The sequence below is a fragment of the Diabrotica undecimpunctata genome, chromosome 7 (genome assembly GCF_040954645.1).
Source record: "Diabrotica undecimpunctata isolate CICGRU chromosome 7, icDiaUnde3, whole genome shotgun sequence".
Lineage (NCBI taxonomy): Eukaryota > Metazoa > Arthropoda > Insecta > Coleoptera > Chrysomelidae > Diabrotica > Diabrotica undecimpunctata.
The window spans coordinates 70612261-70632906 of record NC_092809.1 but is presented as its reverse complement, the minus strand read 5'-3'; the positions used below and the strand labels follow the sequence as shown (position 1 = coordinate 70632906).

General features: G+C 33.5%; 1 protein-coding gene and 1 long non-coding RNA gene across 2 annotated transcripts in view; one reads left to right on the top strand and one right to left on the bottom strand.

The window, feature by feature from the left end:
- The window catches only part of Oseg5 (intraflagellar transport protein Oseg5), a 154801-nt gene that overhangs the window by 131079 nt on the left and 3076 nt on the right, over nt 1–20646 (bottom strand). The gene's annotated exons all lie outside the window — the stretch shown is intronic.
- On the top strand, nt 1585–18826 carry LOC140445469 (uncharacterized). The gene is made up of 3 exons (XR_011951400.1): nt 1585–1822; nt 11437–13774; nt 13955–18826. It is a non-coding gene; the product is annotated as an uncharacterized lncRNA (long non-coding RNA).

Below are 20646 nucleotides of genomic sequence, written 5' to 3'. Positions count from 1 at the left end.
CGATAAGAAATTTAAATAAGTCGGTGATTGTGGAATGGTTTTACCCGGAATAAAAGTGTATATAGAAAGTGTTGAACAATAGACCGGGATTTGCGGTGGTTTTCTCCCCGAAAGATTATATCGGTAAAAGTTTATTAACAAAAGACATTGAATTGAGAAACAGGTATCGTTTGTAGCTATTAGTAAGAAATATTTGTAAAGCAGATAGATTTAGTTAGAATAATTAAAGAAGTTTGTTTTCTGGAATTACCCGAATGACGTTTTATAGAGAGAGTTGGGTGGTAACGATATACGTCACAAGAGGTGGATGATTTTTATTGGTCAAATTTTGAATGCAAGGAGGTTGATTTTGGCTATGAGATAAGAGAGAGAAAAAAAGGTTGGTAGTCAGTTTTCGTCGTCCAAGAAGGAAGGAGCTTTGTTTTTTGTGTTTGTTTGAAGTCCCGAAGACGTAATTTACCGGGTGTGTTTATTTGCGGTGTAAAAGCTGACCAGTGTGAGGAACGGGGTACAGAGAGATAGAAAACCAAAGGGCATAAGAATATTAATAGCAGACGAAGCCGGAAACATTTGGAGATACAAGGACAGATAGGAGAAAGGTGTACGTCATCTGGACCACAATAGGAGCAGAAGCAGAGTGTGGCTTGTGGCGTGGCCATAGAATTGCAACGGCAGAGAAGGAAAGGTCAGTCAAATTTCATTAGAGCCGGAGTGTGATTTTCATTTATTAATTAAATAAATTGAATAAATAATAGAGACAGTTAATTTTGCGATCACTTAAAAAAAAGGAATTATAAAAAGAGCTTAGTTATAACACATATTAAAAATCAATGTAAAATAACATTTGGGTCCATGATAGAAAACAACTTCTCATATATTTAAAGTTAGTATATTGCAAATATTACAGGATTGATTGTTATATAAAATTTCATTAAAATAAAGGACATCTCACATATAGTTCAGTTGAAATTCTATGTATTTTATTCAGGTCATATTACCTATCCCGATTAGGACGCTAATTGGAAAATATTTTGAATCCACGATCAAAGGTAAATCGTACAATTTAAATAGCCTGAGATTGTAATTAATTAATGCTGATTTATTGTGATTAATTGGAGAGTAGTTCATTTAATAAATATAGACAGGATTTTTCCTAAGTAAGCAAAATCGTACAATTTAAATAGCATAACAATATATATATATATATATATATATATATATATATATATATATATATATATATATATATATATATATATATATATATATATATATATATACTCATTTAGATCTTCAAACTGCTACATTTTTAGCAGTTTTTCTATCCTGGGCCAGTGCCGAAAGCATTTCGACAGTGAAACGAATACGAATCCGCCGCCTGTCACTTTTTTCTATCTGACCGACACCTTCCCTCACTTGATTCGATAAATTTTGAATTAAAGCTTAACATTATTTTTCTGTTACTTTTTTAGTTCAATACCACCCCAAAATATTTTCCGTGAACAGAATTATTCGATATCGAAAACACATAAACCCAAAAAATATTATCTGCGTAAAAATAGATAATTGAGAAGTGTGTTTCGTAGTGTTAGGAACCTCTTTATCAGTATTGAGATTACTAAGAAAGGAAACATTTCATCAGACGCTAAGATTTTTTATTTATAGCATATGTGCATAAAATTATGGCGGAATATTTCGTAGTGATCGAGTGTGATGCGTATTTTAGTACGAGTGATATCAGTTCAATTATAAACAACACCAATTACGATGTTAGGTTTTGTGTTGTGTTTAGTAGCTATTTTGGCAGTCGCTCGTGCTAAAGGTGAGCAATAACGCTGTTATTAATTTGAATTATTTCCCTATCAAAAACTAAGTAGTCAATTAAAATAATTTCATTCATTATAGGCAGTTTTCAAGGTAGATTGTGAGGAAATTACGAACATGTGATCGTAAAGTGTTATTGCTCTTTATTATTCAGTTTTAAATGGTTAGGTTATGTTATTTTGTGAAATTTACTTTGCAAGAGCGTGATAACAATTTATCATGAAATGGCCAAGCAGTACCACTTCTTTGTTAAAATTTCAAAATAAAGTAATATTCTGTTCAGTATTTATGAAAATTATAATTTTTAAATATGGTAGGTAGTATTTATATCGTTTTGAAGTAATATTGCATTTTAGCCTTTATTTAACTTCTTGTTGAAAATTAACCACAAACTTATTAAATAGTATTTCTAAGAGAACAACAGTTATAATACAAACTATTGAAAAAAGGGGAGTATAAGAAAAAGAACTTGAAACGTTTATAAGAAACTACTAAAGAAATATGACAGTGCCATATGGGAAAGTGGGGATCATTCGGCACATTTGACTTTGGCGATCAAAATCTAAAATATAGCTAATGATGATTTGTTCCACTTTTCAGTGTTTGGGGTATATAATGTTACATATTTTATGTTACTAATTCACTAATTTTCTATAAGCAAATATAGAAAAATCGATTTATAGATTTTCTTACATATTGCCGAATGATAACCAAAGGTGGGGAACATTCATCTACGATAATTAATATTTAAATGGGAATAAGCCACAATTAAAGGTTAAAATACATTTATTGACGTTTCAATTTCCACTTCGGAAATCGTTCTCAAAATACAAAATACGTTTGTATTTTGAGAACGATTTCCGAAGTGGAAATTGAAACGTCAATAAATGTATTTTAACCTTTAATTGTGGCTTATTCCCATTTAAATATTAATTAATTTAAAATGCCACAAGAAAATAGCTTCAGAACAATATTCATCTACGATGTAAGGATGATTCGGCCCTTAGTCTGGTTTGTTAAAAGTTGCTTATTTAATACAAAAAACATATTAAAACAAGTAAACAAAGGTTTTTATTACCAGTACTAAACACCAAACTGTATGTAAGTAAACTAAAATTATTCGTCATTAATGTTGTCAAAAATTTGTCTTACGTTCAAAGACGAAAAGTTAACATTGAACTTAAACACATTCAAAGTTCTTAAAGTTCCTTTACTGATCGGGGTCGGTAACACTGTTGCAATATCCTTTTTTTCTATAACTGAAATATCATGAAACAAAAAACTGTTATTTGCTTTTTTTCGTAAGAATTTAACTACAAAATCTGCATCTTGTAGGGAAATGATTTTTCTTATGTAATAAATTTCTCGTTTCTTAGGAACCACAAATCTTACAAGTATAAAGGCATTTATAGAAAGAGTATCCTTGTCAGAAATAAACTTCATATCCGGCCAAAAATCCTCGTCGGACGACTTGTCTAACAAAAGATCGGTACTCCATTCACTTGAACTGGATATATTTCTTTTGGAACTGTTTCCTACCAAATCTCTTTACAACTGATTTTTTCGCTTTTTTTTCTTTTCCTCTCTTCTTCTAAAATTTGCTTGTTTTCGTACTGAGGCGTGTCAGTATATATTGTTGGCTTAGATTTTCGGGAATTACTTTTTTCTTAATTTGTGTCTACCATTTCTGCCGGAGCTATAGGGGTTGAGTCTCTGTGAACGAGAGTATTTGGTTCCACAGAGAATCCAACGGAAGAATTACTCTTTAAGTTTTCTACAAGAGGTGGGGAGTTACTTCTTTGAGAACAGAACAAATTTGGATCAAGACACCATATCGGCAACTAGTGTTAACATCTTTAAAAATAAACTTGATAGTGGTTTATTTTATTTATAGGATTTTTTTCTTGGATAGCATTATTTATTTATTTATTTATTGTCTCACCATTTAACTTTTGTATGATATACGTAATTGTTTATGTTTAGTTAACTTTATAATTGGTATTAGTTTTATAAGGATGTTTTTTATTTTTGATTTTTGGGCATAATAGGAGCTCGCTCCTCTGCCCTTATTTGTAATATAATAATAATAATAATAATAATAACCATCACCATTTTCAGTGGCTGCATTAATTTCTGAGTGATTCTCAGCTAGCGGTTTGTCGGTCACTTCGCTTGCTATAAAGTCCGTTTCGTTAAATATTTGGCGGTTTAAAGGCCAAAGTCCAGTATTTTTGAAGGAGCTTGTAATGTTTTTAATAGAAAAAGCACTTTCATATACACGTTTTGTCAGAGCACCTAAATATCTAATTAAAAAAAGAGGTTTAAATCTTTCTATTTAGGTATATTTAAAAAAACCCTTAAAAGAGCTACATCAAAAAACACAAACGTTTTCGGTATAATAATTCCATCATCAGGTTAAAAAGCCTAAAACAAGTATAAACCATTTAATTAAGGCAAACGTGATTATAATGTTGACTAAGGTTAAAAAAGCAAAATGGTTATACTTACAGGTTAACATGCCTGAGCCACCAAAATATTAGGGTACAAACCTTTACAAAAAATTTAAGTTACCAAAAAATGTACATTTTGTTGTTTAAAAGTGAGTGATGTTTAATACTTTATTAGATTTAACTTCAGGCAACACATAACCATGCCTCACGTGAGTACCAGCGTCCGTAGAGTAAACCTCTTCAAACGGACATCAGCTGGTAACTGATTGACAATATATCTATGAACGGTGTCGAAAACAGAATGCCAATGCACCATGGAACAGTGTTGGTTATACATAATATTACTGCAGCCAAACGATTCAAAAGCTTTAGTGATGTTAAAATGATAACAGTAATCCAAATGTTGGGATTTAAAAATGTTGTTTTTGAATTTTGGATATGAAGGATGTAAAATTATCGATGGAGGTAAAGGTCATGTTTGACAGAATGACGTATGTATTAGGCAGCCCATGTTACTCTTTGTCGTATGGAGTGTGGTCTAAAAGGTGTATTTATGATTGATTAGCTTAGATATATGATATTGCCTTTTATGTTGATCACATCTAGGACAAGGTAAATTGAATTGTACATAATTGTAGCTAATATAAGACCTCATTTTTAAATAAAATTGTTTTTGACTGCTCGTAGGGTAAAACGTTTATATAAGGTGGCCCAATAAATTGACTGAATATTAAAAATCTTTCGGCTGAAGAAATTAAAATAATAACCTATGGGATTAAATTTAGCATGAGAAGGCTGAGCTCCTCAGAGACTTGAAAAGAGTAAAGGTACAGGACATGACTAAAGAGGGGGGTGGGTTTAAGGAAAAATAAATGATATAATCAACAAATTAGAGATAATAGAGGTCCTTTATGCTAAAAAGCATCCAGCACCCTAAGAAAAATTTTATTTTGATGATATTAAATTCGGTTTATATAAACCGTGAACTTGATGGATGAGTGTGCTGTACTAAGTTGTTGACTAAGAAGGGGGAGCAGTGGTTGAATAAGGATTTTTTAATAATTAATAATTGGGAAGGTGAAACCAGATGGACCTGTGTCTGAGAAAGGAATTAGTGAGTTTTGATAAATTGTTGGACTGTGAATTTTGTTTGAGTGATTACTGAGTTTAAAACAAATGAGTAGATGGTTGATATATGAAATGACTGAAGATAATAAAAGAAAGTGAGATGGACAGGAATATGATGTAGACATGAAGAGTAGATAATAATGAAGTAGTGAAGTATAATGGACATGGTTAGTTATGAAGTTAACAATAGGGTCGTAAAAAAAGGGGGGGTGTGACAATAGTGTAAAGGAAGATGTGGTTTAAAGAGGCATAATTATTGAATAGGAAAAAGGTGGGAAGATTGTAGGGGAATATCTAATTGTTATGACCTTTGACATAAGAGCTGGATTTGGTAGCAGCCAGTCATACGTTTTAAAAGGGCAGTATACTCCAACGTCCAAAGGCTGCAACCTGTGAGTAGTATGAGGGGGAACTACAGCAGTACGATTCCATTTTATTGACACAGTCTTATTACTTCCACAGAAATGTGGGATTCATGGTTATCTACAAGCAGCAAAACCCTATTTTGTTGAGTATATTTCACGTGACTGACGAAGTGTTTTATTACCCCAGGAAAAACTTCTGATGTCATCCATCTCCTTTTGTTTCTAAAAGCAATAGCTGAGGCTGGATATTCATCTCTTAAGTATTCTACTGGGTGTCTTATTCTGGGGAATACAAAAACCTGTGGAACTGTTCCTCCAGTTGCATTAACAATAACAACAAAAGTAACTAGTTCCCACCTCTCTTCAGAAGATATATGAACAACTTACTTTTTACCCTTACAAGTTACAACCCTCGTAGGTGACATCTCTGTCGTCAAGCCAGTTTCATCTAAGTTCCATATTTCTTCTGGTCTAAACTTGTACTTTTCAAGAATGAATATGTATGTGGAGAAAAAATCATCAATGACAGGTTTATTGAATGTCATTGCCCTGCTGATGTTTCGGTTCTCTGGCTTGCGTAAAGATATATTTCTTTTGTGCCTTTTCATAAAGCCTATTAACCAGTCAAGACCTAAAAGAGGAATTTTTAATATAAAACAATTATTATAATAATCATATGGCACAAACCTGCGATCTGTTTAAGATTCCAAGATGTTGACACCTTACATCGCGGAATGTAATTGGCATAATCGAAGGCAAGACTTCGTATTTGCTTGTGGTTTAGCCCATAATTCAAATAGGAACATTTTTTTAGTAAAATACAAGTTGTTCTTCTTGAACTGTTGTCAATATTTGTCTTAATGTATATTTACTTGAAAACGACACATCCTCCTCACTTTCCTTACCAGAAACCTCCCATGTAGCCAGAATCTCTTCTTTTGATTCCTTATTGTTTGTCGTTTCACACTATATTATTGGGCAGCTTTATACTCACTAAGGCTTTTAGATAAAACTGTTTTAATAGCTAGTTTCATTCTCTCTTCACTTATGTCACACCGGCTGGTCTTTTTAACATACTTTTTAGGCATCTAGAATGAACAAATAATTTGGTAATTTTGTTTTATAGAAACATTTAAATAAACAAAATTATTATTTTTACATGCAAAACATTCAGCTGGTAGCCGAATGTTATTCGTATAATCCAGCTGAATGTTTACCACCTGCACTTTAGACTTATTTTGTGCAGAAAAAGTATTTGAGGTTATGTTTTGCCATAATTAGGTAACATACAGTCGGAAAAATGAAATATTACCCATGAACGATCACATCAATCACTTATTTTGTATTTGCTGTCTTTTTCTATAACAAATATGTTTGTTATTTATATAAAAAGACGGCAAATTATACAAAATAAGTGATTGATATGATCGTTCATGGGTAATCTTTCATTTTTCGGAATGTAGTAGCTTAGTACGTATTACACAAATCAAAGATCTAAAACAAAAAGGGTGCCTACGACACAAAAAATAAATTTATATAAAAACTTACCTTGAAGACAATATTTTACACTTCACTCGGAAAAATATCTAAAAAACGTGGGAGCACCAAGAACAACTAGCCCGGTAAAATACTGATATACTTCCAACCGTTTATACTAAAACTGGCGTGAAATTCAAATAGAATTCAAAATTATTAAGAATAGCCGAATGTTCTCTATAGCCGAATGTAGACCTATTTCCCCTACATAATAGGCCTGTCAGAACAGTAAAAAGGAGCTTGTGGAGGTAAATAAAATACTGTAACAATATTTAAAAAAAGAATTAAGACCTATTTCATCTAAATTTACCAAAATTTTTGCAACGAATATAAAAGAACAAACAATATTAGTTACTAAACTGTTGAAAATTTTATTGTGATGAAACATCGAGAACATCAGAAGAATATAAAATAAATGGCATTAATCTTATATTAAAAATAGCCAATTTGATAGGTCGTAGATATGTAAACATTTATGGAAGATGCACACAGAGTCCAATAGAAAAATACCAGCTTTGGTATATAAGGCATCGTTCACAAGACAATCATCATTATCATCTTCATCAACCTGTTTGCGCCCACTGCTGAATATAGGTCTCCCTTAGCTCTTTTCATTTGTTTCTCTCTGTCTTGTGCGACTTGCATCCAGTTATTGCTAACACGCTTCAGGTCGTCAGTCTATCTAGTTGGTGGGTGTCCTCTGCTCCGTATTGCTTCTTGACTTGGTCTTCACTCGACCATACGTTTTGTTTATCGGTTATATAATAACCTGGAGATGTGTCCTGCCCAATTCCATTTTAGCGACGCGATTTTTTCGATAGTGTCTGTTTTTGTTCTACGACGTATTTTTTTCGTTTGGGATTCGGTCCCTCAAACAGACACCCAATATCTATCGTTCCATAGTCCTTTGAGGCATGCTAATCTTATTTACTACCTTTTTGTGAGTGTTAATGTTTCCACTCCATAAGTGAGTATAGGTAACACATATTGGTCAAAGATTTTCCTTTTGAGGCATATGGCTAGATCCGATTTAAATACAACGCTGCCAATTTACCAAACGTTGCCCAGGCTAATCATATCCGACGTGGGAGCTAACACGTCTGGTTATTTCTGCCCAACCAAATTTCATGTCCTAAGTACTTATACGATGTAGTCTGCACAATATCCCTTCCATCAACTGCAATATTTCAATTTAGCACCAGATTAGTCATTATTTGCTTCTTATCTTAATCTTTAGTCCGACTTCCAAGGAAGCGTAATATAATTTTTCAAAATGTCAAATGACAGCTTGTCTCCATTTATGTTGATACCATGCTCGTTCAGATATGCCTTCTTACAAATATGTTCTAAAAGCGTCGTGAATAGCTTTGGAGAGATGGTGTCTCCTTACCGTACTCCTCGCTGTATACAGAATTTATTTGTTTCTTTTTCAGATAGTCTTAAGCTAACTTAAGATATATTTGATTATGTTAGTGTACCGATGGTCTATTCGGAATTCTGTTAATGGTTTTAACATTTTCTGATGGCTTATGGTATCGAATGCTTTCTCGTAGTCGACAAACATTAGTGCCAATGGTTTGTTGTATTCTGCAGACTTCTCTATCAGGTTTTTTATCACGAGTAAGTGGTCGTTAGTGCTGTATCCCAATATAAATCCAGCTTGTTGTCTAGGCTGATAGAAGTCTAATTTAGCGTCCAGTCTTTTTTTGATAATTTTTGTGAATTGTCTCCTTCCTCGTGTAATAAAATAATGACTGCATTGTTCCATTAAGAATATGTGTTTCCTTGGTAAAAGCATTCGGCGATAAGATTGGCCAAAGCCTGGATAATTTAATTTCCACCGAGCTGATCGATTCGATTACTACTCCGTCATCGTCATCCATGTTTTTTTCTAAAAGCTTTTTGCATTATCCGAATTTAAAACTTAAAGAAGCAAGATGTTGAGGCAATTTTCCTGCACTGATAACTTTGATTCATCATCATGATCATCAATAACGTTACAATCCTTCTTGAATCTTTGCGCGTTTACTATTTCCCATTGTCTTATACTAATTTTTTCCAGAAATTATCTTACTGCATCTTTTCACCTATTTCTAAACCGTCCTACAGCTCTTCTTCCTTCTCGTCTTTCCCAACATACATTGTTGACAAATCGGCTGTTCCTACTCTGTGTTACATCACCTGCCCGTATTAGTCTATTGTCCTTTATGTATCTTAGGTACTAGATTTTCCTTTACAGAGTATCTAATCTATTGTTGTATTTGGGCCTCCATTCTTTTGCGATGCTATCTCTGCAAGAGCCATATATAATTCGAAGGAATTGTTGTTTACTTCCATAGGTGACTGTTGTATGATGTTGTAAAGGTAGGTTCTATTATGGCCTCGTAAATTCAAATTTTGGTCTCATAAGAAAAGTTTTGGCCTTACTAGACCTTTAATGGTGAATTGATTTCGAGAAGGCATTTGATAAAGTCCCACTTGGGAAACTAATCGATATCCTAAAAACATCAGGACTTAATGGTAAAGATATAAGACTAATCTCAAACTTATATCTCCAACAAAAAGCAACAGTACGATTAGAAAATAAACTGTCCGAGATCTTCACAGTCGAAAAAGACGAGTTAGACAGGGTTGCAATATTTAACATATACTCTGAAAGCATCTTTAGAGAGACCTTAGACGAATCAAAAGATGGGATTGCTGTAAATGGCCAACTTATAAACAACATAGATATGCAGACGATACATTGTTGCTGTCAGATAGTGCGCAGGGGCTCCAAAGAATGATGGATAACGTTGTAGAAGCATATAACAAATACGGCCTAAAACTAAATTGCAAGAAGACAAAAATAATGATCATTAGTAAGAACACCGGCCCAAATTACAATTAACGATACACCGTTAGAAAGAGTGGAAAAAATATGCTATTTGGGCTGCCATATCAGGATACTTGGGATCACAGCTACGAAATAAAAACTCGTATTGAAAAAGCCAGAAGCTCTTTCAACAGCCTTAGGAAGATTCTCTGCAACTTATCTTTAAGTATCAATATACGCATAAAAATTCTTAGATGTTACGTTTTTAGTGTCCTCCTCTAAGGAGTAGAAAGCTGGAGCCTTACAGAAGATGCCATAAAACTATTTTAGGCATTTGAAACGTGGTGCTACCGACGTATGTTGAGGGTCTCATATATACAACACACAATAACATAACTATTCTCCAGAGGCTAAGAAAAGATAAAGAAATTATTAAGACCATAAAAAACAGAAAATTGGCTTACTTGGCCACATTATGCGCAATGATAAATACCGACTTCTACAGGGCAAGATTAAGGGTAAGAGAGGCCCTGGACGTAGACGTATATCCTGGCTGGCCAATGGTGCTACGCCTGTTGTTTTGCCTGCCAAAGAATTGTTCGAAACTTGAGGAGATGAAGTTTATTCCTTGCTTTGGGATTTTATTTTTAATCTCCTGGACTTTCAAGTAAAAGAGCTTAGAATTTTCTGCGATTCCTGCGCAGGTCAAAACAAAAATTACACCGTTTTACGTATGTTTTACTACATCGTACACTATACTTAGAGACTTAATGAAATAGCAATGTTTTTTCAATCAGAGTCCACTCATACTTCAAGTGTGACAGAAACATGGGCTTAATCAATCAAAAATCTGTGGTTGAAACTCTTTCCGACTGGAACAAACTTGAAAACTCCAGATCCAAACCAACACCATTTAGAGTTATTTCTTGCGAGAACCAGGAATTACTTAAGTCATGGGCTAAGCTTCTTTCTCCTTTATATACAAAAGTTGTCCTTCCAAAACACGACCTGTACGGTAACTAAGCATCCTTTCTTATCACCCTCGAATGATATTACATCGCCAGACTGTTAATGCCCTAAATGAAGTAAATGGAGTGCCCTTTCTGTTAATTATTTTTATATCTAGTTTTAAAATTTGAAAACCCAATTACTCAAAACTTGTTTTTTTGGACCCTCATCCTTTTAGCCCTGAGTTTTTTATATACGGAGTGAAAAAAATGCTACAAGCTGTCTACATCAACATATACAATTTGTTGTTTATACAATTTAGAATCTTATAATTAAAAAATACTAAAAATAGTTTCATTTATTGTTACAGATCCCTTCGATTATGATTTGGAGACCTGCGTTAAGATTTTCTACACCAGAGAAGATACCTACAGCATATATTGTCTCAAGTTATTAGAGAATCACGAAACTTTAGGAATTATTACAGATCACAACGATACTATACTGTTCAAACAAGTCTCAGACCAATCCGATGAGAGCAAAATCTGCGTGAACGTTCACAATATTCAAACTAGCGAAAAATACTGCCTCGGACTACTTTCCCGGAACTGCTTAAGTTTACAAGAAGATCCGAAAAAAGGATTTACGAAGACTCCAGAGAACGTGCCATGCAAAGAATTTCATTTGAGAGAAGCACCTTTTTACTGCATAGGATTTAGTAACGCAGATTTCACTTTAGTTTTTTATTGTGAACCTCATATTTACTATCATCCTAGGCGTACTATTTTATACTTTCCTGATAATAAATCACCAAAAAGAGAATGAGGGTAGTAAATATATATATAAATTAATTTCTTTCAAAATATTAACAGTATCCTTTTAAAATTAATATTTTTGAATGGCCAATATTCACATCTGATTACATTATTATACTGGTCAATCCTTAATGATTAAATATAAAAAATATCTATTCAAGGATAGTCTATTTTAACATCAAATGTGTTAAAGTAAAATGTATGGTTTTGCGGGACACAAGCGTAGCATATTATTATGGTACAAGCGGGATCTGTCGAAAAACAAACCATATTGGACATTTTCCATAGGACTCTTAACTTCAGGATCAATAATCACGATATACGCCAGTGGCAAACCTTATGTATATTTTTTATTTAACAAAATCTGAAACGATTCAAAAACTTTTGCTTTTGGTGCCCGTATTTCCGCTTAGAACTAGAGAGATTAATTGTAGAAAGTTTGTTTTTCCATTTTACATAATACTTGGCTAGTTAGAGATTGAAAATTTAATGTTTATTGTAAAAAATAGCAATAATTGGAAAAAAAAATTGTAAAAATGCAGTTTTTCCTTTAAATTTTTAACGACCATTTAATCATAATTTATAGGCTGTATATTCTGATTCTAAAAAAGCTGTATAATACGATTGAAACGTGTGCTAAATTTCAATAGGATGGGTTAATAGTGTTTGAAATAACCGTTAATTTGTTATATATATAAAAAAGGCTCAAGTCTCAAGTATTTTGAACACGCTGATTCACTTTTTGCTCAGTGCACCGGGTAGACACCGCCCAGCAAGCAATTTAATTTAACCAGCCTGTGAGACTTGTACACCCCTTAAGAATGACACTCGGGTGTTACAATTCGTTGGGGCGGAAAGGATTAATGGTTGTACTCAGGAGTCACTTCACCGTGCCCCAATACCCCAGACCATCCCTTTCCCCCCTATAGGACTCTGATGCGCGATAGGGACTCTCTTTCAGCAAAGTGTTTGTCGTGTGGACGGCCTGGATACAAGAACTCAAACACGATATCCTATCCCGATCAAAGCAGGTTAGCGTAAGGTGCTCTTTTCCTGCTATCTCTGGTGACTTATCATCGAATCTGAAATCGCTTGCTCGGGACCCAAGTCTACACTCCGTGTTCGGCGACTTGACGCTCGAGGATTTGGGCCTCTCGTGCCTGGATTTAGTGTTTTTTGTAATTTTTTTGGTGGCAGAAGCCGTTTTTTAAGTTTTATGTATTTTTTTTTGGAGTCGTCTGAAAAGTAATATCATTAGTCATTATTAAAATTGCCAGTGCTATGTTCTGAGTTGTCTTCTATTGATAGAGCTACGATTTTCTAGACTTTCTATGTTGGCCAGGATTTGCTGTTTTGGTCTTTTGTGCTTTCATCGATGAAACGCATCTTATCTTATTATCTCTCGCAGTATCGGGCTTGGGTGGTTCTCTAGCTCAGAAAACTTTGTTCTGGCTTTTTGTTCCATCGTGTTTGTCATCCTTACTTGTTTCAGTTCTCTCAACAGCAAACGTTCAGAAACGTATTGGGGTATATTTACCGCTTCTATGAATGCGCTGCTTGAATCCTCTTTTCGTTTGATTTATTTATGTGTCCCCATGCAAGAGATACATATGTAAGTATGATGCTGTTATTCAGTCTTATTTTCGTTTTTAGTCTAAACTCGCTTTTTCTACTTATGAGTCCTCTTATTGCCGCTCTGATTGTGCCTGTTTTTTGAATGGTTTTGTCCACATGTTGCGTGAAAGTTAGTCCTTAATCCATTGTGACTCCTAGGTATTTTACTTTTTTTTTACATTTGACGGGATTTTTTTGTACTGTAAGCTATTCGTCTGAACTTTTTCTTCTCTTTTTAAACATAACTGGATACTCCATTTTTCTATGTTATCCAATGTTGTCTGCATAAACACTGAGAAGTTTTCCTGGTATTTTTGGAACATCGGTGGTATATATTGTATACAGTAGATGTGACAGGACCACTCCCTGTGGCACTCCGGCCACCAGAGCTCCGTGCTCGGACAGGACTTGTCCTATCCGAACCCTAAACCTCCGGCCGCCCATGTACGATGAGATTAGTTCTGTCATGGATTTCCTGTATCCATTCTTCTTGATGTCCCTATCTGTTACGAATGTTGGCAATCATCATGGCAATCTTTGCGCGGAAAAGCTGCACAGATGTTGTATTGAATCAGATTCTAAGGTTCTTTAACCAAGATGTTCTTCTTCTTCCTGGACCACGTTTTCCAAATATTTTTCCTTGCAGGATGGCTTGAAGGAGAGCATATCTGGATTCATTTTGCATAATATGTCCGAAGAACTTTCGAGATTTGATGGTGGTCAGTACCTCTCGGTTCTTATTCATTCTTCTGAGGACCTCCTCATTCGTGACTCGGTCAGTCCACGGGATCTTAAGGATTCTCCCATATAGCCACATCTCAAATGCTTCCAGTTTTCTGCACATATCTTCGTTCAAGGTCCACGATTCAACACCATACAAAAGGACAGTAAAGACAGCATCGCAGCATTCTTACTTTTGTATCAAGAGAGAGGTTGTGACTCTTGAGGAAGGCCCCATCCGATTGAAGGTGGATCTAGCTTTTCCGGTGCGTGCTCTAATCTCCTGGTTGTTGGTCCATTCTTCATTTATTATCGTGCTGAGGTAGTTGTAGTGCGTCACTCTTTCTACAGGGGATTGGTTGACGTAGAGTTGACCTTCTGTTATTTTTTTCTTGCTAATTATCATAAGCTTTGTCTTCTTAACGTTTATATTGAGTCAATATTGTTGACTGTAATACGTGATTTTGTTCATAACAACTTGTACGACTTCTAAGTAGTCCGCAAATACTATGGTGTCATCTGCATATCTGATGTTGTTTAGCCGGTAACCATTTAGTAGAATACCTTTTTCATTTTCGTGCAATGCTTCGATAAATATTCTTTCAGATTACAGATTGAAGATTAGAGGAGACAAAATACAGCCTTGCCTCATTCCACGCATGATTTTCACATAGTCAGTGTGTTCACCTTCAACTCTGAGATTTGCTGTCCGATTCCAGTAGAGACTTCTAATTATTTTCAGATCTTCGTTGTTAATTCCTTTTTCTTTTAGTATTTGCATCATCTTGGCGTGCTGTACTCGATCAAACGCTTTCTCGTAATCCACCAGACATGCGTATACGTCGCAGTTGACGTCTCTGCATCTCTGGAATAGGACTTGTACTGAGAAAAAAGCCTCTCTAGTACCAACAGCATTTGTGAATCCAAACTGGTTGGGGAAAATTTGACTTTTACACAGCTTGTAGATTCTCTTATGAATTATCTTTAGGAACAATTTTAGGAGATGACTCATGAGGATTATAGTACGGTAATCTTCGCATTTTTTGGCTCCTGGTTTTTTTGGAAAAGCAATAAACTCAGATTTTAGCTATTGTGTTGGTATTTCTCCAGAGTTGTATATGTTGTTGAATATCTTTGCGATTATTGCTATTGATTCGTTGTCCATTAGTTTGAGTAGTTCTGCTTGTATATTATCAAGGCCTACCGCTTTGCCATCCTTTAACTGTATTATTGCGGAGCAAACTTCCTGCTGTAATATTCTTGGTCCATCATTTACCTCTTCTTCTAGCTCAAAGGTGTTATCTCTTTGGTCTTCAAATAGTTTTTCTAGATATTCTTTCCACGTTCTTATTTTACTCTGTATCCTACTTACTCTAGCTGTATTTATAGCTTCTCTTTTTGTATGTCAGTCCTTTATGCCAGACTCTGTTGAAGGCTTTGCTTACGTCCAGGAAGGCTGCTTCTGTATACTGGTTGTCGGCGAATCCAACTGTTATGTACTCTGTTAGTCTAAGTACTTGTAATTAGGTAGAGCTTCAAACTGAGCTTCTGGGACTATTCTTAACCTGTCTGTTTCTGATTGGAGTCTGCTTAGTATGACTCTTTTTACAATCTTGCTGACTGCGGGAAGTAAGCTTATCGGTTTGTAGTTTTGCGGAAACGTGTGGTTTTTTCCTGGCTTTGGAATCTTTTTATACCAAAACGATTTTTGTTGTCTTCTTATGTATGTTGTCCGAGGCGAATCACGCAAAAATTTGACAAGACAAGAGTATTTGTTTAAAAATGAGCCCTCTATCACTTATGGTTAGGCGGCAAATACATTTTAACATACAACTTTAAGCTTCGATATCTTTGCAACAAAAGCATTCAATCTACTGTTTTAAAAGAGGCACCTTTTAAAGCTCTTTAGGTGACACTTTTTGAAATTGTTATGTTTAAAATTCGCAAAGTTATTTTATTTATTTAGAAGCCAAAAAATTGTTTATAACAATAAAAAATTCCCTAGGCTCTCCTAGTTAATCGATTTCAATTTTTTAAGTGGGTGTAAAAGCATGAGCCTTTTTTATATTTAAAAAAATTTTTGTCCAAACATAATTTTGCAAATTTGCAATTTTTTTTGCGGACCCCGGATTGTAAAATATTTATATAAAAACATATCCTATCGATATTTAGATATGAAGGATGTAAGTTACGTTTCGGTGGTCGAAAAATATTAAAGAAAAATTCCATTTTTATCCGTAGTAAAATGCTGAGTATGCGTCAAGGAACTAGCGCCACGAGAAAGCGTTACGGGTACCGTCACGAAATAGCGGGTCTTCATATCGATTTACTACTCTCCATCAATTAAATTTTAGTTATCATATATGTATTTTAAGCAGGTTTTAATTAACAACTGCAAGAAAAATAACTAAAAAAATAAAGACATTAAATGAATAGTAAAAAATTAAAAAAATATCTGTCAATAAAAGATTCGATTCATGACGATTATCAAAATTTAAAAGTCATAAATGTCATCCAATTAATAACAATATTGAATCATATGTTTAAATTTTTATGACACTTTTCGTTTTAAAATAATCTTATATAAATACAATTATTATTTTTAAACATCTCATTTAGTTTATATAATAATTAAGTTTACTAATAAATGATAATTATTTATAGTTTATTAATAATTTAATATTTCGTGTGAATTTGGCAGGTCTGTCAGAAGTAAATAACTTGTGCTTTGTTAATACATTATCAATTGGGGCTAGGAGCAAACATAGTAATTTATTCAATTATTTTAATATATAATTTTTATAAAATATAAATAATAAATAAATAATAAAATTACTTTATTCAATTTAAAAAATATTGCTTAATTTGAAAAATACAGAAACCATAGTACGAAGCTTCGCGTTAGTCTACTGTACCGCTTACTGTACCATTTGTTTCGCACTTGTTTCCCAATTTTTGTCATTTTTTAAACAATAAACATTAAATTTTTAATTTCTAGCTAGTCAAATATTATGTAAAATTGAAAAACAAAACTTTTAATTTAGACATTTTTTTATAGGAGGAATATCTCTTGAGTTACAGGTGTATGTACGCAAAAAGCAAAAAAATTCTTCGGATTTCTTTAAATAAAAAAATTAGTACAAGATTTGCGACTAGCGCGTATCGTGATTATCGATACAAGGTACCTACTGATGTGATTCCAGCAAAAAATAGACTCATATGGAAAATGTCCAATTCAAAACAGATCCCGCCTGGACTATTAGTATAAAAGACACTACTGCTTTTGACAAATTATTATATAAGTACATATTATGTATTTAATTTAACACGTCGAGTTCCATCATATACATAAACAAAATGACACCATAGGCCGATGGATTTGCTAAAAATAAATATGTTGTTATACTTAAAAGTTAGTAATTTTAAGTATTGATTTCGTAGTGACAGGTTTGTCTCATGCGGCTAGAAAAAATGCTAAAAATGAAAAAAGCGCGAAGTGATACGTGAGTCCACGATATTCTCACAAGACAATAAGGTGATGTGCATTTAAGCGATGTACAAGCAAGTTTGGAGGATATTTAATGCGACAACGTTTTTAGGACTATTTGGTCGATTGCCGATCTATTCTTATACAGCGAACTTCTTATTAGTTACCGTTATAATTTTATCATTTTAAAATTGTAAATAACCTTTGTGAAACTTTATAAGATAGACCCATAAATAGATCGCAAGTTTTATCATTAGGTTTTTCCAAACCAAAAATTTTCAAGTGATTTAATTTATTTTGATAATATAATCCTGTGAAAAATAAAACATGTGATAAAAACATTGATAAAAATAGTTATTATAATAATTATTCCAGTCGGATTAAACAAAGTTTTTGATCAATATATCTGCCACTTTTCGACAAAAATGGTTAGGAGTGAAATTGTTGGAAATGTGATTTTCTACAATTTTTTAGAATTTTTTTCGTGCATTTAATATTTTCCGATTTAAGGGCAAAATATTAAGAGAATAATTATCTTTTAAACAATTTTATTTTCTTTGATTTTTTGTGCTAAAGAATGGAATGTGCGGCTAATGCAAAGGTGGAATTCAGTCGTGGTTTTAAATTTACACTACGATAGACCATCCCTAAAGGTTAGAACAATAACACTTGCGGTATTTCCAATTACTATTACTATTACTATTATTTCCAATTACTATTAATTTTTACTTACGAAGGTATTGAAAATAATGTAATAAGAATTTTTCATAGTCATGCTATAAAAAAATGTGGTATTGATAATCACAATATTTGACTAATGACAATGGCGTTGATTTTTTAAAAATTGTACCTATTCATATCGTATTCTACTTTAACTAATTATTTAAAACAAGACAATAGAAGAATATAGGACAATATTCTTTATTGCGACTATATATTTCGTAACGATCTTTAATTTTATAAAGATTAAAATCAAAATATGCAAAAATATTTATTTTTTGAAAATTTGACATATTTTTATAAAAAATCTTCTTTTTTTGAAGGTATTATAGTGTATTATTTAACTTTTAGGCTATAATGTTAAGTTTTTAATTTATTATTTTCACACGTTGCTTTATTTTTAAATAAACGATTGTTATTAATAAGTGGTTTCACTTCTTATTCCCGTTTCATGAGGTCGATCTGCTGGTATTTCACGTTAAATCTAGGAAAATTGACATCCGAAATCTTACAATGGTCACGCCTACTCGATGCGCAGTAAAATTACCGGAAATATAATAGCAGAAGTAAACAACTCGCCCTTTAAACTTGACTTGGTACAGTCTGCAACAAAGTTTACTTGAAGATCAGTGACTTTATTTGATTTTGAAATGGAATTTAAATCAAAATTAGATAGAAAAGTTTTGTTCGGAAAAAGTCAGAAATTATAGCGAATGTTATGCATTTTATGTTACACGCAAAAACCACTGTCAACTTACATACTAACAGTAATCGCATAAAGCATAGAGCGGGGGTTCGACAAGGAGACCCAATGTCACCTAAACTTTTTAATAGTCTGCTGGAATATGCTTTTAAGAATTTTGATTGACTTACAAAGGGAATAAGAATAGATGGAGAATGTCCAACCAACTTCCGTTTCACCGATGATATAATCATAATAGCTTAGGAATTAGGACTGGTAAGAGAGATGGTACAGGAACGCTGTGTGGCTACAGAAAATGTAGGTTTAAATATAAACAGCTCAAAAACAAAAATAATGACAAATTTGGTACCCAACCAGAATAGCAGTATTTGAGAAAACTGAGAGAAACTTTTAAAAGTGAGTTGCTCACATGCCTGAATAGAAAAGTATTTGATCAATGCGTCCTACCAGTGTTGACATAAGGAGCCGAAACACTTTAACAAAAGCCTTGGCTACCAAACTAAGAGTTACACAGAGAAGAATGAAGCGATCCATGTTAGGAATAACTCTGCGGGACAAAATAAAAAACGAAGAGGTCTGAAGAAGAACCAAGGTGGCTGACGTCATCAAAAGCATAGCGAGACTAAAATGGAGATGGGCAGGACACATAGCTAGAATGACGGATAGGCGATGGACAAAGAGGTTATTGGAATAGAGATCACAGGAAGACAAGAGATGCGTTGATAGTCCACCTACACGATGGGCTGACGATTCAAGAAGACAAATAAAAACTGGATGACAGTGGCGAAAAATAGACGGGGTTGAAAACACGAGCAAGAGGCCTATGTTCAACAGTGGACTTTTAAGGCTAGATGATAATGATATGCATTTTATGCAACAATAAGCAAGGAACAACGTACCTCTAATAGACTTAAAACAAGTACAAAAACGTGTTGCAACAGGTGTACGTTTAACCACCGTAAAAGCGATTTCAAAATGAATTTCATTGGGGACGGTACGGCATCATCATTTAATACCTACCCCAAATAAAAAAGAAATATGTTGGTTTTAAAATCTAAGTGGGGGATGAATACGACAAAGGGTGCTTCGTCGATTTATAATAATTAGTTTTTGTACTACCGAAAAACAGGTTCCAACTCTACGACGAATACATGAAAAATTTGTAACTGAATATAACTACAATGGATTGCTAAGCTTTCTTATTTTTTTTTGTCCGGGCTCTATGCGCTTTTTTATATATTTTTGGCTTTGAGATCCATTACTAAAACAATAATAACAGTGGCAATATTTTTTGTTTATGAAACTTATTAAAATTTATTGATTATTTCCTACTTCCTATTACCTACTCATTCATACTTACCTATTTGTTTAATTGTTTAGAAGAGGCAAAATCACTTGACATCCATATGTTAGCCAAAGGTATTAATATTGTTCTAGATAATATTTTTAACAAATAACTAATTTAATTACCTTCAAAGCTAAACTCAAAATAACACAATGGAATGCTCGATCAGCTGTTGC